The sequence below is a fragment of the Pantherophis guttatus genome, chromosome 1 (assembly GCF_059756535.1).
Source record: "Pantherophis guttatus breed Tessera chromosome 1, ASM5975653v1, whole genome shotgun sequence".
Taxonomy (NCBI): Eukaryota; Metazoa; Chordata; class Lepidosauria; order Squamata; family Colubridae; genus Pantherophis; species Pantherophis guttatus.
Window position 1 is genome coordinate 144,800,400 of NC_142063.1, and position 21,314 is coordinate 144,821,713.

Below are 21,314 nucleotides of genomic sequence, written 5' to 3' on the forward strand. Positions count from 1 at the left end.
AATCTGGGTCTTCTGAGAGGCGACTGTGAGGAGGCCCCGGGTTGTTTCTTGGTGGGTCACTTTTCTTTGGCAGGAGAGTTGTTTACTGGCTGCAAATGTCACAGCGTTGAAACGGCCTCCCCCCCACCCCTCCCCGCTTCAGGAAAGCAGCTTCTGGCTCGAGCAGGGCGGCTGAGTGACTCGCAGCGGCAGTCTCTCTCTCCCTCTTTCGGTGCTAACACGTGTGTGGGAAAGGGAGGAGCGGGAAGCGCTCGCTCTCTTCCCCCCAGCTTCCACCACCACCACCCGCCCCGTTACAGCAACTTGCTCCTTTGCAGGCCGGTTAGCGGACAGGCGCCTGGAGGAAGCAGGCTGTGGGGGGAGGGCGGGAAGAAGAGGAATAAGGGAGACCGCCAAGAGCCCCCAACTTTGCTCCCCGCTTCCTCTGTTGTTCATCCGCGAGCTGCTGCAGGGCTCGCGCCGTGAGGCCGGGTTTCCTAAAAATTTAAAAAAAAAAAAAAATGCATCACCGAGGCTAGCTAGAAGCTGCCGGGCTGGCAAGAAGCAAGCAAGGTAAGCGAGCAAGTCGCTCCGACTGGGCTCCTCCACCTGCAGCCCGGGGAGGCAGGCGAGCGCTTTTTAAGGCACGCCGTGCAAAAGAAGCTTTGCGTAGTAGGCCGACAGCCGGGTGACTTCCCGGAATGGTCCTCGCGTTGCGGCGGCAGGGGCGGCCGCAGCGGGGCCTACTGAGCGCGGGAGTTTTCATCTGAGATTCTCCGCCTCGGCTGGGCCTCGGAGGATAAAAGCCTGTTGATTTTCGGCGGGGACAAGGACCCCCGACCGGCTCGCCCCCCTCTTTTTTTCCCCCGCTTGCTTGTCCGAGGAGGAGCCGCGCGATCCTGCATCTTCTTCCGCTTTGCTGAGCCCGTGGGCGGCTGCAGCCTGGAGGGAAAGGTGCCGGTCGCTGGGAGATGCTGACTCCTCCTTCCCTCCCCCCCCCGCCTTCTCTCTCTTTCCCTTCTCGGTCGGGCGGGAACAGGCGGTACAGTGGAGCCGGCGCCCGGATCGGAGAGACGGGGTCCCGGAGGAGGCATCGCGAGGGTCGGTCTGGTTGCGTCCTTTCTGGCTTCCCCCAGTTTCTTCGCGCGCCTGCTTGCGGGTTTGATGATGGCTGGGATCGGGGCACGGTGGGGCAGGAGAGAGAGGGGAGGTGGGTGGCACAGGTGGTCTCCCCACCGCCGGGGTTCAAACCTGTTGCGAATGGTCAGAGCTTATGTAATTGTTGGGATTACAGGCTCCGATCCTGGGCAGAAGTGCCCTGCTTTCACTTTTTGTCACCGCAGAGACCTCATTTGCAGGCCAAAAATTCTGGCTGAGCTGCTGTTCCTCTGGCAAAGAAATGTATAAGGTTTTATTTGTAGTAATCAAAAAAAAAAAAAAAAAAAAAACCAAAGCCCCAGGACATCCATATACTATGCTTCTACTTCCAGGGTCTGATGATGGTAGTTGCATTCTGACCTTACTTTTGGTGGCTGTTTTTACTTCCAAGGATAAGCCTGGGGACTTGTGTGATGTAATAACAGGACTCAAAAGGATCACTCACCATATCTCCTCTAGCCTAACCAGCATCATATATAATATGGGTTTGGGCTTATCATCTGCAGGCAGAAGGGTGAGGTCATGCCTTTCATTTGAGAAAGAAATAGTTCATTTGATAACAAATTACAAAAAGGTTAATTCCTGCTTTTTTTTTTTAAGGCTTTTGAAGCTTTTAGTCTTTTTTTCTCCTCAGTTGCAGTTTCTGAGTGCTTTTTGTGGTTGCCAGTTTCTATATGCTAAATACACAGTGGTTCTGTTACCACTGTTGACTTATTACTGTAGAGGACACTTGGTTAGGGTTATTAGAAGTAAATGAACAGATGGCAGGCCCCACCATTAGTCAGAGGGAAGTGGTCAGTTCAGTACAGCAGATGCTTGACTAGAGAGAAATGGAAAGGGTAAGAAGTTGAGAATAGACCTTTCAATCTGTCCTGAGTCAGTGTTAAGTTGGAAGCATATAACTGACAAGAGTTATGACTACAACCTAATTTAAATTAGGAAAGATTTCTGAATCCAGTTTTTCTAAGAAAAAAAGGATAAAGCAAAATTTTCCTTCCTAATTATTATCCCACCATTTTTATATATAATTCAAAAGGGGGTATGCATATCTAATATTCCCGCGTATTTTCCCCATAACAACCACATGTGAGGTAGATTGGGCTAAGAAAGAGGGATGAAAAAAGCTGATACATATTTGTGATTTCTGTTTGCAAGAATTTGGAATTTTTATTTCAAAAGATCTAAGTCAAAAAGGATGATGAAAAAACCCGGTGGCAAATTACTTCTATATCTTTGCCAAAATAATATAGAAGTAGACTTTCAACAAGTCTTTGAAGTAATTTTTTTTACCTTCTGATAGGTCTCTGACAGAAACTATTTTTATTGCTTCTTAGCATGATTGGAGGATCTTATAATTCAAGATAAGACCACTTACATATTTCTTAGGTGAACAACTGTTGAAGATTTGGCTGCTGCACAAGGAAGTAAAATATCTTGGGTTAACTATTACAATGAATGTGTAGATGATATCTTGATAAATTAACACTTACTTCTTTGGTATTAGGTAATTCAAGGGAGTTTCGAATCAAGAAGCCCAACCCATGAGTGTTTTCATAACAGGAAAGACAAATGTTTTTTAAATGACAACAAGGATCAAAGATAATTCACTTTTTTCTATCCCATTTTGTTTTAAAGTTTGCCTTTTTTTTGGGAAGATTCTAAGGTGAAGTTTATTTTGCTTGTTTGATACCTGAAAAATTACAAGTTTTATGTACCCATTGCAGTCCTAGATTTTGGAATCTCATTTCAGGTTCCTAGTTTATTTTTTATAACACTTTATTTTAATAATAAAATTAAACTCTGAATAATAAGAATGGTCTCATTCTCTAATTATTTTCCAAAATTTATTTGAATTTTTATTCCTAAGAGTCAGACTAAGATCAGAATATAAAATTTTAAATATTATTTAAAAATTGAAGACGTGCAGATGAAAATCTACTGACATTATACATTATTTCTGCCCTTATCACTCTTCTGCTGGTTACATGCTGAAAATCATATATTTTTTTAAAGAAAGCCAGTATTTCTTAGGTATAAAAAGTTTTCACTAGTACGGTATAATTCTAAAATATGAGCACCCATCAAGAAAATGTACCTACTTATAAATGTTTTTATTGTTGAGGTCACTACATTGATCTGGAACAACTTCACCCAATTTACCATCATGTGGATATTTTGTGTTATATTCCTATGTTCCCTAGCTAGTATGGACAGTGAGTATGATGGATTAGGACAGTGATGGCTAACCTTTTTGCCGTTGCGTGCCAAGAGTGCCTGGGGGGGTGGGGTGTCGCATACGCATGTGCCCACACCCATAATTCAATGCGCGCACGACCCCCCAGCGTTTCCCCCGCTTTTGGCATGCGATGGCACGGTGGGCCTGGTAGTCCTGTTTTTCGCCCTCCCCAGGCTCCAGAGACTTTCTTGGAGTCGGGAGGGTGAAAAGGGCCTTCCCCACCCCCCGGGAGACCCTCCGGAGGCCGGAAGCAGCCCGTTTCCCAACTTCCGGTGGGCCTGGAAAGCCCGAAAATCAGCTGGCCGGTGCATGCATGCACGCTGGAGCTAACCTAGGGCAACATTCACATGCCCACAATATGGTTCCGCATGCCACCTGTATTACATGTGCCATAGGTTTGCCATCACAGGATTAGGATATTCATGCCTGTCTAGGATCCAAGACTTGTCCTTGCTGGAAAACTGAAGTTGCTTCCCAAATGGAATGATGGGCTGCTGACGGAAGAGTTGCTGTATTTTCTGTCACCATGGTAATAATAACTGAGGTCAGTAATGCAAAGGAATTATATTACCATGGCAAATCAGCTTGCTTCCTGGGCCAGCTCCAATAGGATATCCCAGGGGAGGCAAAGTTGTGGGATTGACAACTCACCTGTAATTACCTAAAGACAGAAATGCCAAGTGCTGAATTCTCGGTGGCCCCTGTTATGGTGAGAAAGCAGTAACATGTATATATAGAGACAGAGGTAGGGAGTAGGCCTCCTTTGTGGTAAGACCAGAGAGCCAGAGAATCCATGGTTGAGACCTTCAACCCTGAGGTTTCGATAATATACAGATATGCTGCTCTTTGAAAATAGAATCAGGTGATCAATTACTGAAGCGTAGCTTTTAAACATCTTACTTTGTAGGAATTCAAAATATTTGGAGAACTAGTTATTTTAATGAGAGCTAGTTTTGTGTACTATAGTAGTTAATGTGGCCTGCCAGCAGAGCTGGCAGCAGATTCAGACAGTGAGGAGGTTGGGGAGGAACATGGGTCAGTCCTGGAGTCTGAGGAAGGCTCTGATGAGGGCTCTGTGTCGGAAGCAGAGAGGGGGCCAGGGACATTATGCCAGTTATCAGCTGCCTTTGGAGGCAGACATCAGTGAGGCAGATGAACAGCTGGAGGCTGTTCCCAGTGTGTGCATGCACAGAGTTGCCAGATGAAGGGAACAGCTAAAGAACAAGGGTTGACTTGGGAGTAAGGCCACAGGTGGATGATGAATGGCCCCTCCCAGAGGGCATAAAAGAGGAGAGAAAAGGGAGTGGAGTTTGCAGGAGACAATTAGTTTGGTTTATTGGTTCATGACTCTCAGAGATTTCTTGAAGATATTGACCTGGCAGCTCTCCAAGCCAGATAAAGTCTGTGATTGTAAATTCTCCCTTGAAAGACTGCTGGATGTGAATGAGAGGAATTCACAGTAACTTAATAAAAAGGTGTTTTTGTTGGGACAAGGAGTCTGCTTCATGATCCTGGGAAGCCTAGGTCAGAACAGTTAAGACACCAGGGTAGAAAATAGGAGACCGTGAATTCTAGTCCTACCTAAGGCATAAAGCTAGCTGGGTGATCTTGGGCCAGTTACCCTCTCTCAGCCCTAGGAAGGAGGCAATAGCAAATCACTTCCAAGAAACATTGCCAAGAAAACTGCATGGACTTGTCCAAGCAGTCACCAGGAATCAACACTGACTCAAAGGCTAACCAAAAAGTTATTCTTACAAAGAAGTTCAAAATCATACTCATAGTCTTTTGGAAGCCACGTGAAGCAGGGGAGTGGGAGAATATTCACTTTACGGGTGACCAGATATTTATGCAATCAAAGTTAGCACTAACAAATATGGCTGCTGTATCACTGTTTATTTCAATGTTTGATTCGTAATGAATGTCTTATAATTCTTATTATCCAGAATTAGAGAAAAGGCATGTCCATGACAGCGTTTCATAACAGTAAATGTTTTCAAATGTTTAGAACTAAATCTACCCATATACTGTTATAGAATCGTGTCTTATGATATTCCTTAAGCAGAAAGTTTAAAGTTACATCAGACATATTAATTACCTAGCAGCTGCCTGCCTCCTTGTGCCCTTTCTCTCTTTAAACCTTCCCTTTGGCCTGTTGAGTTTTTTTTGTCACGCACCCCTGTTCCTTAGGGAACATGGCAGAATAATATGAGATCGTTATTTGCTAAGGTTTGGATTGTGAAATATTGCACTGTTCATTGTCTTCTGTCAGTCTTAATGCAGTTCTTCTTGGGAGAGTTGAAAAAATCAACGAAGTAAATATTCCGCAGTAATGCAACATAACTTGAGTATTGATAATTAGGATCTGTGGTTTTGTAGTGTTATTGTATGAGTCAGTGCAAGTAACCGTAAGATATTTGTCTTTCTGTGGATATCTGTGAGCAGATTGCTTCTGCATTTAATATATGTTACCAATGTTTTTGCTTCAGGAGAATCCATACTTTTCTATGGTATCTATGTTGTTAGATTTTCTTTGAGTTCTGCTGGCCTTTCTACTCAATACCATATGTGGGGGGAGGGGCGGAGGAATGGAGGGGAGAGAGAGAGAGAGTATTGGAGTGCTTATAAACATCAGGAAATACAATCAGTATAATTCAAACTATAGAAAATAAATAAAATAGTACAATAATTATGATTAAAGTATGATTACAGTATTTTTTGAAGTATAGGACGCACCTTTCCCCCCTAAAAGGGTGTGAAAATTTAGGTGCGTCTTATACACCGAATGTAGCCCTGCCCATCCACTGGCCCCCACCCTTTGGCCTCTGCCTCCCAGCAGTTTACCTCCTTGCAGCAAGCAGCAAGAAGAAACAGCTTGCTTCAGCACAGCCTAATTAGCACAAGTTGATTGGATCGGCCTCCCGACTCGCAGCTGTTTTGCTCTCAGCTGTTTTGCGTGGCCCTCTGCTGCTTGCTGCAAGGAGGTAAATTGCTGGGAGCAGATTTTTTTTTCTTGTGCTAACCAAGCTATGCTGAAAACGAAAATGAAAGTAAAGCAGGCTATTAGCTGTTTGCTGCAAGGAGGCAAAATTGCTGGGAGGCAGAGGCAGATTTCTTTTTCTTGTTTTCCTCACCAAAAAAGGTAGGTGTGTCTTATAGTCCGGAGCGTCTTATACTCCAGAAAATACAGTAACTTCATCAGAGGCATTGTTATGTCTTTTTAGTAGGTTAAAGAGACCTTCAGTGTATTGAGTAATATATGTGACACATCCAGAAACATCTGTGGAAGATGGTCAAGGAGGACAAATCACAAAAGGAGTGTTGTGCTGACATGGTGTGAAGTTTACGCTTTTTGTATATATATCATAACATTGTATGCATGTATGAAAGGGATAGAGCTTGTCTAATGGTGCAATGAATTTTTTTGGAGATGTCAGAGAAGACATTTGCAGGCACATCCTATGCTTTATCGTATTAGGTGTATGGCAATTTAAGAGCTATACCACCCATAAATCTATGGCAGTCTCCTCTCAGTCTCCTTGTCCTCGTCCCCCCCCCCATTAACCAATTAAAAGCTAAAACAAATTTATTTTCTTTCTTTCAAAAGCTAGTATGGTGATGCAGTTGGATATTGTATTTGGGAACAGCTATAAAACCCTACCAGTTGCCCATTCTTATTATATTCTTGAATGACTTTTATCAGAGCATCTTCAATAATATCTTAACAGTGGTATAAGAGGTTGTGATTAAGTAAACTTGTATTTGTATTCCCTTTGCATTCCTGATGCTCAGTTCTTTTATTTTTGGAATGTCTAATGTATTTGTGCAAAGAGCATATATTTACTTAGCTTTGGTGGTAGAGTCTCAGCCCCTGCTCCCCAGCTTCTCATTTTTGCCTCTTCATGTGATTTCATACTTCCCAAATTTATATGTAGGGGAGCAGGTTATTTTTATTTATATGGTTGGTTTCTCTCATAATGCTAAACCATAACATACTTAGTGTTATGGCTTAATATTACTGAGTAAAATCAGGAGTTATAGTTAATAGACTATTAACTATTATAACTATTAGTTATAGTTAATTTATAGCTTGGCATGTTACACAGATCCAGCTTATTATAGTTTGTTTAATTTAACCATGATGAAGCAAGCCATACTTAGTCCAACATGAGACTTATGTAGAAGTCTTAAATGTAGAGCTTAACAGCTCTAGAGATCTATGGCAGGGATCTCTAACCTTGGCAACTTTAAGACTTGTGGACTTCAACTTCCAGAATTCTTCAGTCAGCTTCACTGGCTGAGGAATTCTGGGAGTTGAAGTCCACAAGTCTTAAAGTTGCCAAGGTTAGAGACCCCTGATCTAGGGAATATGTAGAGTTGACTGCTATATATTCTCTAGATCTAAACTTCTGAATAACTGTGGGTGGATTAGTGGGATTAGAAGGTACCAAAATCTTCATCATAGGAAGGGTGAACAAGTTTGGGATAAAACAATTCTATAGCTTGGTTTATTTATTTGGAAGTAAGTCCCAACAGATTTGGGCAGGCTTATTTTCAAGGATAAGCATACACCAATTTATAGCCTATCTTGCAGTCTTTAATGTGCAACTCAATATGACATATTGATGTCATAAATCCTTTGCTATATTGATGTTTTGTTATATATTGATATATAACCTTTTAATTATAAAAGTAATACTTGCTGGAGTCATTGTGGATATAGATCCCTGGTATATCTTCATCCAGGGTAGAGTAAGCAATTTAATGCTTTCACACTTTCTATTTTAGGGTGCAGTGAAACCAGAGAATTGCTTACCATTCACTGTTGTGCTTATGCTAGCGTTGTGACCATGTGGTAAGAACTAACCCTATAAATGAGATCCCAGATCTCTGAATGCTTTGCATTTGACCACAAGTTAGTATGGGACTCTTACAAGAAGCAATACCTAGCAGATAAAGCTGTAGTATTTTAAAATGGGATATAGACATCAAAGGAAAGATGGAAGTAGCCATTCAATACTGCTGTGATTCTCAGCATCCTACACCAATAATTGTGATAGCTGGGGCTGCTGGTGATGCAGTTAAACAATATCTGGGCATTTGCGGATTATTATAGATTCATATTCTTTAAAGCTGACAATTTATTACCAGAAGCAATCTATACATAATCTACATGCTTACATAGAAGCTCATGGTTTGGGGGCAACATCTGTTTATTAATGCAGTGGTTTTGGTATCAGCAGTAATCAATAACCAGGTAAGAAATGCTTAATGTTTAATGAATAATTGTGAATAGCTCAAAAGCATGCATATGTGTCACAACAACTAATGGTTAAAACAAGATTAATATAAAATTTCACTCTCATTTCCTTATTCTTTGATCAGAAGCAAAACTACATCAAGCTTTTTTTAAAAACAAAGTTAAAAAGAAACATGCCCAGAAATGGTACTTAGCTTATGATAGACTTGACTGTTGTTTTTAAGTGTGTGTGTGTGTGTGTGTGTGTGTGTGTGAGGGAGGGAGAGAGAGAGAGATCATTATTAGAAGTGCAAAATCATTGATTTCTTCCTCTATGAGTTTCAGAATTTTTATTTCACTATATATTTTGTCTTTAGAATTGAACCCTTGATAGAATAATTTTTCTAGTGCAATATTTTGTCTTTTGCAAAGTGCTACTTCTGTTGCAAGCAGAAGCTTTTGTGTGTGTTTAGAGATGCAATGAATATCTAATTAGTGCAGTTCTGTTAAAAATACTTGATTTTGGATACTACACTTAATTGTATAAAGCCGTATCAGATGTCTTAAAGCCTCACTTCCCCAATACTCATAGTATATAATCTTAAATGAAAACATTTAGATTAAGGTGACCAGACGTCCCGCTTTTGGCGGGACAGTCCCGCTTTTGAGCAATTTGTCCCGCGTCCCGCGGCGTTTTGAAAAAGTCCCGATTTTTCATTCTGTCTCCTGAGTCCCCGCTGATGGCTAGAGGGAAAAAAAACTCTTTAAACTCTTGCCGCGGGGCTTCAAAGGGCCGCCCTATGTTGATTAGCTCGGCTTCCCCCTCTCAGCTGATTTGCGCAGGGCTCTGCTCTTCCTAAATTGCTCCAGCAGTTTTTTTTCCTCTTTGTGCAAACCAAGCTCAAAACGAAAATGAAAGTAAAACAGGCTGTTGGCTTTGGTGTTTGCTTGCAACGTTGGAAAATTAGGCAGCAGATTTATTTTCCTTTTCCTCACCAAAAAAGGTAGGTGGAAACAATGGGAAATTATTTAGGGCAAAAGAGGAGAGTTCAAGATTTTAAAACACAAAAGAAAAAAAAGCTCTTTTTAACTAGGGAATTGTAATAATTGAGATACTATTAATTGTATACTGTGTTGAAAGCAGAAATGGTTAAGTTCTGGTTTGGAGGAATATATGGGGGAAATTATTTGGTTTATTATTATTGGTAAATATAATTAATTGATTTGTAAGAAATTGGATTGCATGGAAATAATTGGAATATTCATGTTCATATTAATATACAAAAAAGATAGTTATATAACTAATTGATTTATATTAAAATGTTGAATTTGTATTAAACAACTGTATTACATAATTACATAATTAACCAATGTGAGGATGGATATAAAAATAGATGACAATGGGAAGGGGTATAATATAGAATAGAAGGGAAAAATTGAATTTGATTAAGATTAGAGATGAGGATGAAGGGTAATATTGTTTTTTTTAAAAAAATAGATGAGGAATAAATATGGCAAAAAGGAAATATAGAAATTGTAAATTTAATTGAAATGACTAAACACTGTTTAAATTTGTGAACCAGCCAAATATTCTGTTCAAAGAAAATACATTGTATGTTTGTATGTGTGTTTCTAATTATTGCTATTTATTCATATTTGTTCTCTTTTATTCTTTAAAGTTTAACAATTCATTCTTTATCTTAATATCTTTATATTTGTTTGGGGTTGGCTTTCTTCCCTTTCATCTTTTTTATTGTACAGCAATCTTTCTCCTCAAACCTACCACCTCTCTTTTCTTTCCTTCTTACTTTCTCTTCCACCCACCCTCTTCTTCTCCTCCCTATTTCCTCTTCCTTTCTCCTTCTCCTCCTCTCTTCCTCCCTCTCTTACCCTCACTCCTACTCTAATTTCCCTTCCCTTCCTTCATCCCTCTCTATTGCTGTATCCTTTTGTGCATATGGACTACTCAGAGGGCTGAAAAAGTTATTTTTGACTGGTCCTCACACTTTTGACCAGTCCTCGAACTTACGACTGTCCTCACATTTTACATTTTTGCCCTATCTTGTCATCATGGTGAAGAGAAGCAGTTGTGAAATGAGTGACATGGTTGTTAAGAATGCTGCACGGGCATAAATGTGAGGATGGTCATAAGTGTGAGGACCAGTCAAAAGTGCGAGGACCTGTCAGAAATGACTTTTTTCAGCCCTCTGGTTAGTCCTTTTGTGCATATGGACTACTCAGAGGGCTGAAAAAGTTATTTTTGACTGGTCCTCACACTTTTGACCAGTCCTCGAACTTACGACTGTCCTCACATTTTACGTTTTTTGCCCTATCTTATCACCATGGTGAAGAGAAGCAGTTGTGAAATGAGTGACATGGTTGTTAAGAATGCTGCACGGGCATAAATGTGAGGATGGTCATAAGTGTGAGGACCAGTCAAAAGTGCGAGGACCTGTCAGAAATGACTTTTCAGCCCTCTGAGTAGTCCCTATACACATAATCATGGCCACCAGGTCACATGACCAGCTAGCCACGCCCACCCAGTCACATGGCCTCCAAGCCACACCCACACAATAAGCCACGCCCACAATGGTGTCCTTCTTACCAATGTTAAAATCTGTTCACCTTACCCTATACACATAGCCATGGCCACCCAGTCACATGACCAGCTAGCCACGCCCACCCAGTCACATGACCAGCTAGCCACACCCACAAAATAAGCCACGCCCACAATGTCCCTCTTTACCAATGTTAAAATCTGGTCACCTTAATTTAGATGGCTGTGATGATTTAAACACTGGCTTGGTTTGCACATTTTATTAGAAAAAAATATGGCTGCTTATATGATAGAAAATAGCTCTAGGTGACTAACAATCATTTAGCAAAAGTTACTGAATAAGTCATGTTTGGCTGGTTCACATACCGTGCTGAGTCAAATTGGGATTTGAGTCACTGGTCTTAGATACACCCAAAACACTATGCTATAAAATAAAAGAACCACAGAAGCCTGATTTATCCATCATGATAAATCCAAATCAAACCACTTTTTGGGGTAGCAAAATATGCGAACCAGGCCTCTGTATTAAAGACTATAGACAAAGTTTTAGGATTGATAAATTATTTATAACTTACTGTTAATAGCCTATTCAACTCTTTTTACAAGATATTATTTTAATGCCATTCAATAAAGCTGTGCTGGTTTTTATATTGCTAAAATTTGGGATTGAGCCCAAGAAGTCTCATGTGCTTAATATCCGTCTCCTACTTAATATCTTTTAGTGCCTGAAAAATTTTATGAATGGTACTGCATTGGAATTTATATTCCACTTTTTTTGAAGGAACTCAGAGTACCAAATGACCATCCCATTCTAAAAAAAAAAGTACTTTATGCTGCTGACTAAAGCAGGACTGCTCTTACTAAAGGTAGTCCTCTACTTATGACCACAGTTGAGCCCAAAATTTATGTTGCTAAGTGAGACATTTGTTAAATGAGTTTTATTCCATTTTACGACTTTTCTTGCCACAGTTATTAAGTGAACCGTTTTAAGTTAGAAATGTGGTTGTTAAGTGAATCTGGCTTCCCTACTGGCTTTGCTTTTCTGAAGGTTGCAAAAGGTGATCACATGACTATGGGAGATGCTGCAATGGTCATAAGTGAAAAATGGTCATGTCACTTTTCAGTGCTGTTGTAAATTTGAACTGTACTAAATGAACTATTGTAAATCGAGGATTAACTGTACTGGAAAATTGAGTTTATGTGGATTAAGGAGGAATTGTTTTACTATTACTGTACACAAGAACTAGAAGACTTTACTTTTTACTGTTTCGATATTGCAGTACAGGTAGCCCTCAATTTATGACCACAATTGAGCCCAAGTAAGACAGTTAAGTGACTTGTGCCTCATTTTATGACCTTACTTGCCACAGTTGTTAAGTGAATCATTGCCGTTTTTAAGTTAATAACACAGCTCTTATTTATTTTATTTATTTTATTTTATTAGATTTCTATACCGCCCTTCTCCCGAAGGACTCAGGGCGGTGAACAGCCAAAGGATAAAACACAAGAATACAAAATTTAAAATAAGTTAAAACAGATTAAACAATTTGGCTCAATTTTAAAATATCCCATAATTAAACAAATTAAAATTAGTATTTAAAATTTAAATTTTAAAATTTTAAAAAGGAAAAGATTTAGGCCAGGCCAGCTTGATGGAATAAAAACGTTTTAAGCGCGCGGCGGAAGGTGCGCAGATCCGGGATCCTCCGTATCTCCGGGGGGAGCTCATTCCAGACTGTAGGTGCCCCCACAGAGAAGGCTCTCCCCCTGGGGGCCACCAGTCGACATTGTTTGGCCGACGGCACCCGGAGGAGCCCCTCTCTATGGGAGCGTACTGGTCGGTGGGAGGCTATTGGTGGTAGCAGGCGGTCCCGTAAATAACTTAAGTGAATTTGGTTTCACTTAGATTGAATTTACTTGTGATGAACCATGGATTTACCAACTACAACAGTTAACTTCATCCCCCAAAAAGACAGAACAGGAAAGAAGTTACCACAATGTGGTTAAATCTGAGCCAGTGATTAAATGACCAATGAGCTGCCACTGAACAGTCAGCTTTGGAGGGTCACAGATAGAATAGAAAAATAGAATATTCTTGATTGGCCAAATGTGATTGGACACACAAGGAATTTGTTTTTGGCGCATAAGCTGTAAGTATACATACAAGCAACAAAATGATAAATCATATAGGATACAACCAACAAAGTGATAGTCATAAGATACCAACCAGAGTAGGTAATAGGAAAGATGAGAAGGATAATCATAATACAGCCCTACTACATGGTTAGATATCCTTAGGGATAAGATGGTGCTGTTGGAATTAGGTGTTAGCAGAGTGATGGCATGGGGTGAGGGGGAACTGTCTTTGTGTCTAGTTGTTTTGGTATGCAATGCCCTATAGCGGTGTCCTGAGGGGAGAAGTTTAAACCGTTTATGACTAGGATCTGAGAGGTCTGTAGATAGTATTTTCTCAGCCCTTTTTTGGCTCATGCAGCATACCAATTTGTACAAAGCTAATTTAAATCTGAAGGAATTGTTTCACCTTAAAAGAAAACTAGCTTTCTCTAAGTGCCCTCAGATTATTACATTTCATGAGGCTTTTGCTGGGCTGGAGGGAGGTATATTGACATTCAGTACTATAACCACTTAACATTAAACTTATATGCTCCCATTATTCCTATGTGCTCATTTCTGCTTTTCTCTCTCTCCAAGAACAGTATCCCTGGATTAGAGAACCATGGAATGTAAAGAACAGCATTCAGTGCTGTATTAGAACCAAAAAAACAACAACAACCCAACAACCCCCAACTCATAATGAAACAATCTGTAATACACTGTATAAAGTTAGGACCATTGTTTTGCAATTAATATTCTACCTATTGTAATTCATTAAGCATCACTTGCTTGTATCTCATCAAGGAGGAAGAAAAATCTAGGTAAAAAAAATCTCAGTCTGTTCCTTTTCTTTTAGAGTCAGATGTCAAGCTGCTTCCCTCCCTGGTGTCTAAACACAATTTCGTTTTAATTAAAAAGGGGAAAAGCCAATTGCTTGCCTTGTGCCCTTGGTTGATAGAAAGGTAGAAGACAACTTGGGCTCTCTGTGAATAATTGAGCTTCCAGAAAATATCACGCAACGTTGACTTGTAGGGGAAAAAAAGAATTTCTGCATATCTTTTTAACCATTGGCTCTAGTGATCATCACATTTTCCCCCATAAAATCATGCATTTCTATTTTTTTTTTAACAAAAGTATTTTGGACAATCTCGGACAGCATGCACCATTCTTTTATCTTTGAGAAAGGAAGCTTAAAATAGCCCAGTAGTGGCCACTGCTTTTCTTGTTGTTATGACCACAAAGGAGCTATGCTAGGTTCATATATTGTGGTATGCGATCATTTATTCGAGTGGAGTTTGTTAAATACATCACAATGGTTTGAGTTTACGCAAAAGAATAAGCCCAAATCAAGATTTAGAACCTAGTCTTTGCACCATTTTCTAAAAAAAATAGCTTAATGTCTGAAGGATGATTGATTTCTGTAGTTGAGTGTATTTCCATTGTATATACTAGGAATGTAGTTCTAACTTCTCTGATACTGAGAATGATTTTATTTATGTGGCACATTAGGTAGTGTTAAGCATGATTAAAACATTCTTCCTGTGAACAATTTTCATCAGTATCCCAGCAACATTTTCAGTGGCTGGTTGAGAAGCACTTCCTGATTTTTTTTGACCCAATTTGGATCAAAGGCACTGCATGTAGCCAGGGGAAGCTAATTCTTCTCCCAACCTCTTTATTTTCAAAAACACATACCTGCAGGGGGTAATAAATAAAGTGGAATCAATTATTAGTCTGAATTTGATTTGGATAATGACATCTTTTGAAAAAATGAAGTCCAGACAGTTTTAAGTATTATAGGAAGCAAACGCATAATAAGGGCTTGCATTTTGTGTAAACACAATTGGTTTTGAAATGTGGCCTAGTTAGCTACTAATGTAAGATTTCATTGTGCATTTGTATTAATGTTTCACAGCCACAGTATTTTAAAACAGTATGTGTTAAAATGTATTCATAATTGTGAATAAATAATGTTCAGAGCCTGCTGTTTCTAAGTAGATGCTTGTTTATTATATGAATCTAGTGCAGAATATCAAATTTTAGATATTAATAGCAATTTTATCTATTAATCTTATTTATCTTTTAATTGCTAAAAAATAACTCCAATTTTAAAATTACACCTAGAATCTAACACTGTTGTTGAATATTATGATTAGGATATACCAGTAATTCACAGTATCTTTGCATTTTTAAATACTATTATTTATTTTAGTACAGTTACGGCTTTTACTAGTAAAGAAGTCTAAATTTGAGTTCCATCTATGGCTCATGAACAGAATAGTAAGTGATAAGAGAATCACAATCCAGCATTTGGTTTATGCTGTTGGTTAATAGTAACAGCAAATGCAGTCTAGCCCTCTATAAATACTTCCTGTTTCTGTAACATTTATTGTGTAAATTGTTGTCATGTTCTGGCTAGTTATCCTAATGTACCAAAGATTATGCTAAGTGCTTATATGAACCTTTGATTTGGGAAGAATGCAGTGTCTACATCACCACTCCAGGTTTTTTTTGCATATACAAATATATTAGATATATCAGGGCAGCAATCCCTATAATTTTTGACAGTTGGCTTGCCTGGCTAGGCATGATAGGAATTGTAGTTCAGAAACACTAAAGAACCCTTAATCCAAGAATTAGAGGTTCATCTGCATATTCCTTCTGTATCCTGGGAAGACAGTAGAAAGATCTGCTAATGGCAAAGGAATTGGACTTCATCTTACCAGCTCAAGCCAACAGCACACATGCCTCTGATGGCACACAAACTTAACAAATGCGCTTGCATTTATTCTTTGGGGATTTTTTCCTCCAGAGAATATAGGAGAGATCATGGCCAAAGATGGGATTCTGGTACTCAGCTGCAACATATGTGTGCAAGATCTGCCTTTTTTTCCTAAAGGCAAAACTGATTTCATTTGTATAAAATGTTTGTGGAAATTATGAAAGCAGAGATCAGAGAACTGGAGGTCATAGCGTTATGCCTATAGCTCATTCATCAAGATGAAGACTTCCTAAACAGTAGCGTGGATACCATTACTCAACACAAACAGGAGAAAAATGTAAAGTTTACAACTTCGCCCAAGCGTGGGAATAAAGAAGCTGGCAACAGGTCACAGTCAGAAGCAAAATGATTACAAAGCAGACTATTGTTCTAGATCTTGGCAATCTCTAGCTTCAGAGGAAGCTTCTACAGACATGAGTAAGCTACAAAAAGCCCTCATAGTTAAATTTGTCATCTGATCCAAGTGGAGGTGATCTATTACTGGTCATCAAGAAGAAGAAAACATAGTGATTATAAACAGGATGTTTGTGAGAGGCACAGTAGTTCCCATTTATTATTCATATTGTTCATCTCAGTGGTGAAATCTAAAATTTGTTACTACTGGTTCTGTGGGCGTGGCTTGATGGGGGGGTTAATGTGACTGGGTGGGCATGGCTAATTTTATTTTTTTTACTTTTAAAACCATTTTTTCTACAACCTCTTCGGCTGAGTTGCCTGATCAGCAGAGGCTTTTCTCTACCAATCAGGCAACTCAGCTGGGATCGTCAGAGGCATTTAAAAGAAAAAAAAGGGTTTTTTTCTTTTAAAAGCCTTTGACGATCCCAGCTGAGCTACACGATCATCAGAGGCTTTTTTTTTTTACTTTTAAAAGCATTTTTTTGGCCGAAGAGGTTGTAGAAAAAATGCTTTTAAAAGTAAAAAAAAAAGCCTCTGATGATTGTGTGGCTCAGCTGGGCATGGGGGGAGCAGGGATTTTTGCTACCGGTTCTCCGAACCACCCGCCTCCATCGCTACTGGATTGGGTGATCCGGTCCAAACCGGGAGCATTTCACCCCTGGTTCATCCTCATATGTATGCAATCTCCCAAGTCTAAGATATGGTATGGTAGGACTGATAAGTCTTGTTGGATCTACTGATCAGAGACTTGTCCCACTAATCTTGTGGGCATAAATAATATTGCAAAGAATGACTTCCAGTAGGCTCAGAGTTACCACATGGCATTGGGAAAGGGGGTGATGGTTTGGAGACCTAAGTGCAGTGGTGGATTTCAACTTTTTTTACTACTGGTTCTGTGGGTGTGGCTTGGTGGGCGTGGCAGGAGGATACTGTAAAATCTCCATTCCCTCCCCACTCCAGGGGAAGGTTACTGCAAAATCCCCATTTCCTCCTGATCAGCTGGGACTCCAGAGGCAGAAAATAGATGGGGGCGGGGCCAGTCAAAATTTTTATTACCGGCTCTCCGAACTACTCAAAATTTCCGCTACCGGTTCTCCAGAACTGGTTAGAACCTGCTGAAACCCATCTCTGCCTAAGTGGTGTTCCTGAGAATACTTCCCATTGAAGGCAAAAGAAAGGAAAAACATTAAGTGAACTCTTGGTTGCAATGTTAGTGCAGTCGAGAGGCTTGAGGTTCAAAGAATGGTGCAAACTTCAGGAAGGAAAAAAAAACTGCTTTGCATTATGTTATTCTTTTTACTTAAGAAGGGAAAGTATATTTCTGGATGATGACTAGCTAACCTCATAAGGGCTTTAAACTAGAATGCAAAGGAATGGGACCAATGAATTGTCAAGTAGTAGATTGAATACAGAAGCAAAACAAATTGCTAGATAGAGACAAAGGAGATGATGGCAAAGAAAATGGGTTGGACTTTCTGGATACAAAAAGTTAAACCCAATTTCTTAAATGTTTATACACAAAGCATGGTTGACAAACATCTTGTTTGTCTCTGCACTAATGCTCTGTGCATTAGTGCAGAGACATTTAAATTAGGTGTCATTCATTAGGCACTGAAAAATGGTGGGATGAATCTACCAGTGTCACATTGGACTTGATGGCTGCAGTTGGTTTTAGAGGAACAGACAACACACAAAAAAAAGGTGGAGTACCATTCTGTATTTTAATGATCTTCTGATGGTAATAATATGATTGTTGAAAAGCTCAAAGTAAAAGAGCAAGCTAATAGAAGGGGTATCTTGCTAGGAAGATGCTGTAGATCACCAAAACAGTCCAAAGGAATGGATGAAGGTTTATTAAAACAGATTAACCAAAGCTTCAAAAAAAGTCATGAAGTGGCTGTGATGGAAGATTTTAGCAATCCGTTGGAAAACTAATTCTGCCAAACACAAAATGCCATATAGTGTTAACTAGTGTTGGAGATAATTTTTTCTTTTAAAAAGTTGAGTTGGCCACTGAGTGATCTACCTTGGATTTGGTCCTAATTGGCAGGCAGGGATTGAATACACTGAATTGATGGGAAGTGTATGGTGACCACACCTGCTTTTGATTTTAGCAAAAAGGTTTGTTAAAAATTACAAGTTTTAGAAAGGTTGATTTTATAAATGAAAAGAAATAGCATGGGAAGAACATCTGAAATGCAAAATTACCATCACTGTCTGGGTTTCTTTTAAAAGAAATTAAGGATACTGCAGCCTCAAACAAGAAAAGGAGGTAGGAGATACAGTATCTAAAGCAGTGGGTCTCAACCTTCCTAATGCCGCGACCCTTTAATACAGTTCCTCATGTTGTGGTGACCCCCAACCATAAAATTATTCCTAAAACCATTGAAAATATGTGTTTTCGGATGGTCTTAGGCGACCCCTGTGAAAGGGTCATTCGACCTCCAAAGGGGTCCCGACCCACAGGTTGAGAACCACTGATCTAAAGGACCCAATGTGTTTGAATAGGCAGTTTGTGAGTGAAGCGTGCTTCTTTAGAAGGAAGGACTAAAACTCAAACAATTGTGTAAGCTTTGGCTCAGAAGTTCAGGAAGTACACAAAGGCAAAGGTGGAAAATTAGCTAAACTTGGCAAGAGAGATGAAATCCAACAAGAAAGCTTTTTAAAAATACATTCATAGCAAAAAGAAAAAGAAAAAAAAAAGGCAAAGGAAGTGTTTTCTCCAAGTGAATTCTTAATGATGAGGGGGTGGGGGGGAAAGCAGGGAAATTTTGCTTCAATCTTTATATCTAAAAAAAATGTTATTTTACTAGCATACATTGGGAAGGAACAGGAAAGGGTGCAGGACGGTAGGGATAAAATAAAGAAGCATTTGGCTAATTTGAATGCCTTCAAGGTCCTAGGATGAAATATACCCAAGAATACTGCTGAGGAACTATTGTCTTTGATAGGTGGGAAGATACCAAATGACTGGGGAAGAAAAAAAAATGAATTTCCCCTTTTCAAGAAAAACAGGATCCCAGTAATTATTCAACAGTGAACTGGACGTTAATCTCTGGAGTGATGATTGAACAAGTAGCCCATTTGTAAGCTTGAAGATTGCTGTGATTGCCAAGAGTCGCCATAGCTTTGTCAAAAACAGGTAATCCGAGACAAATCTCATCTTCTTTGACAAGATGCCCTAATAGACAGCTGAAAGAACTTGGGATATTTAGTCTGGAGAAAAGAAGAAACAAGAACCAAAAATAATGGACATAAATTGCAATGGCCTAAAAGTTCATTTAAATATAGCAAAAACCTCACTGGAAGATCTGTATGATACTGGACCAACCTATACAGTTGCTGCACTTGCCCTCTGGAATGACGTGTTTCGTTCCTCCGTTACAAGCCCCCTCCCCTCCCCAGATCCATGTGGCTTGTTTGTTTAGGAAATTTTTACGGGTGTTTTTCCAGCCGTATTGACAGACTGACAGTGGAAAGCCCTTCTTCGGGGTTGGTTTATTGTTATTGGTTTATTGATGGATTGTGTCTGTGATTGATTGATGAAACTATGTGGTCAGTAAGAGCTTGATGACACATAAGGGTGTGTGCGTATGTATGTGTAAAAGTTGTAGGCCGCCCAGAGATGTTAATGAGTCGGGCGGCTTCAGGTTTGACAAAATAAAGATCTACCTATAGAGATTGTGGATTCAGTTCTCCATTCCTTGAAAAAGAAGGATAAGGAAACTTCATTTCTGAATTCACCATGTAAGTTTTGTTTAAAAAAAAATATTTGGGGGGGTCTTGCTTGTTACTATGACATGTTTTTAATTCTCTTTATACACAGTCTTAAAAATAAATCAGTAAATGAATAGTTTTCCTGTACATTGCAGACAGCTGAACTAGATGATCCTTCCAGCTCTACCATTCTGTTATCTGTTATGTGTCTATACAGTGTGTTTATCAGCTTCAGACTAGTATAGCTGAGTGTCTGCATTTAATCCCCCCTTAGAAGAGCAGCGCATTCTGTTCCATCTGATCTGCTGCAGCCTGAATTGTAGATCAGATTGAGAAATTGAAAAATCATAAGCAGAAGATCATGGCAAACTTAGTATATTCATGAAGACATCAGGGATTGAGCATGTCTTTTTTTGTTGTCTTCACTTAAATTCTATTTTCAGTGGAGGTTACTCTTGGGGAAATTAGTATGCACATAGGCCTGTTAGATCGATCAAATTAAATACTTTAAAATACTTTTTGATGTTTTAAACTGATGCAAACAGTCATTTTTGAAGTAGCTGAGATTTTAAAAATGTTTTCTGTTTTAGCATAAGTATTTATTAAAAAACCAGCCAGTAGGCATCCTTTTATAAGAATCGTCTCCTCTCTTCCTTCACACTGGATCCCGAAAAGGCTATAAAAGATTGTACTGCAATACAATTTATGTAATCTTATTTTAGGAAGGATATTTTAAAAGTTCTGTGGTTTTTCATAAAGACCTTTAATGCTTTCCCATAAGACTCATTGAAGAGGTTGCGTAATTACGACAGTTTGCGCAAAGGAAGAATAGTTGCTGAAAAAGAATGGCTTACTAGGGTGTAACTGCTGATGATTGGACTTGATAAGTGTGCGTTCCTCATTCCACAGTCAATATTTTCTCAATGACAGGACTGTTCTTGTATCCCAGCACATAGCTTGTTCTACCTACTTGGAAAATAGCATTAGCATAAGCCCTCTTGGAGGGACGCGGTGGCTCAGTGGCTAAGATGCTGAGCTTGTTGATCAGAAGGTTGGCGGTTCAGCGGTTCGAATCCCTAGCGCTGCATAATGGAGTGAGCTCCTGTTACTTGTCCCAGCTTCTGCCAACCTAGCAGTT

General features: G+C 39.6%; 1 protein-coding gene across 6 annotated transcripts in view; it reads left to right on the forward strand.

Moving 5' to 3' along the window:
* The first annotated feature begins 206 nt into the window (after positions 1-206).
* The window catches only part of GPD2 (glycerol-3-phosphate dehydrogenase 2), a 100,111-nt gene continuing 79,003 nt past the window's right edge, over positions 207-21,314 (forward strand). The window contains exon 1 of one of the 6 annotated variants that reach the window (XM_034425362.3): positions 207-552. The gene's annotated coding sequence lies outside the window, so the exon portion shown is untranslated. Of the gene's footprint in view, positions 553-899; positions 1,081-3,893; positions 4,236-8,271; positions 8,628-21,314 lie in introns of those variants that run through there. The other 5 variants (XM_087881893.1, XM_034425370.3, XM_034425377.3 and 2 more) reach the window with 5 other exon arrangements.